General features: G+C 27.8%; 1 protein-coding gene across 1 annotated transcript in view; it reads left to right on the top strand.

Annotated features, from left to right (window-relative positions):
* Positions 1,691–1,868, top strand: part of LOC107621417 (SNF1-related protein kinase catalytic subunit alpha KIN10) — a gene marked incomplete in the record, with an annotated part of 6,745 nt that continues 6,567 nt past the window's right edge. The window contains 1 exon segment of the mRNA XM_021114386.1: positions 1,691–1,868.

The raw sequence follows: 1,868 nt of genomic DNA, 5'->3' as shown, positions 1-1,868 counted from the left end.
TATATATATATATATATATATATATGAAAATGATGTTTGTGTCTTTGAACTCATTGACAACAATAGTAATGGTAGTTTATTTCTCCAACAAACCAACCTTCAATGTTCGAATTAACTGTAATTAGGTCGGTAGCTTCTTAATTATTGATGATGTTAAGCTAGTTTATGTATGTTGTTTAATTTGTTGTTGTTTTTTATGGTGTGTTATGACTTATGATGCTACTATTATTACTCTATATTATTATAGTGTATGTGGAGATTTTATTTTGCATGTATATTTATTTTAATAAATGTTATATTAATTAATATGATAAACATCTTATATTTAATATTTTAACAAAAATAAAATTTAGATTCAAATTTTAAAAACAATTATATTAGATGCACAAAAAAAATAACTACCAAATCTAACTTATATATGTCCTATGTTAGAAATTTTGCACTTTTCTATATCCAATCTTGTTAGATTTTATAAGACTTGAAAAAATAACCTAAACTTTTGCCAAAGTTGTGAACCTTAAACTCTGAAGATTGAATTACAACTCCTTAATTTTTGGTGATGCTTACCTTGTGGCTTAAATTGATTATGCACCATTTTTTTTGGTGGTGGAGTTATCTAATAGTTCTCAACAAATCTCAATATATAATATATTAAAAAAATCAATAATAACATAACAATAAAAATAAAATTATAGATGTTGGTTAAAATAAATAAATAAATAGATTATTTTTTAAATTTATAAAATATTCACTAAATAATAATAATACATATATAAAATAAAAATATATCACAATATATTATTGGTAAAATTTTAAATATAGTAATAAAAAATAATATTATATCATATTGTGCTGTTTAAATTGGATTGAATCGGTTTTAAGAAGTATATCTGAAATCCGATCTAATTCATGTGGTTTGTTAAAAATATAATTCAATCAAAATATCAAATCCAAATTAGCATGGTTTTAATCAGTTTTTGGTTTGGATTGAATCGAACGAGTGGTTCAATTTGGATCGGTTTGAATTTGAATACCTCTAACTCTTGAAAATTGAGATGAGACTCAAATTGACCACTAAAATTATAATGGACCAATTTACTCAAAATTTACAATAGTAACTCACGTTAGTCTCTGATTTTCGTAAATGGTGTGTTGATTTTATATGTTAACTTGCTAAGATTTCGACTCCTCGCCTAAATTGTATGTGACTAAGACCTAGTAGACTTTCTAGAAGCTTGACCGACTCCCTGACATTCTCCTGAAGACGATAATAAAAAGTTCAATTTAAAAAGTTTGCAACTCTAGCAGCAACAATCAAATTTCTAGAGCTCTAATAAATCTTGATCACATAAACTCTGCATGAAGAATTCAAATCACAACAAGTTAATGTACTAAATCAACACGTCATTAATGAAGACAATTGCATATGAGAAAGTCAAACACTAGTATAAAATATATGCTAAAATATAAATATATATTAAAAATAAATTAAATCACATATATATTTTTACACTGGTGGTTGATTTTAGTGACTTATTTTAATATACGAATAATATTTTTAGATTTTTTTAATTAAAGAAGACAAAAAAAAGTGATGACTGACGTGGCATACATAGCCGACATTACCTAAGTGGGGCCCGCAAACGCAAAACGCAGTGTCGTTTGCCACCTCTCTTAGTGACCTTACCATTTTGCGTGCACCGTTGCAGTAGCGTCGCAGTTAACAAACGCCAAAGGATCCAAAGGAAACGAAAGGAGAACACAAAATGGTTCCTTCGTCCGTACCACCTCTCATCGTTCCCAATTCGCAACTTTAGGGTTTTCTGCGAACCCCGCCATTGGCAATTTCTTCGAAGAACAAGCTCCTT

Source organism: Arachis ipaensis, chromosome B10, assembly GCF_000816755.2.
Source record: "Arachis ipaensis cultivar K30076 chromosome B10, Araip1.1, whole genome shotgun sequence".
NCBI classification, from domain to species: domain Eukaryota; kingdom Viridiplantae; phylum Streptophyta; class Magnoliopsida; order Fabales; family Fabaceae; genus Arachis; species Arachis ipaensis.
This window is presented reverse-complemented; position numbering and strand designations above follow the sequence as displayed.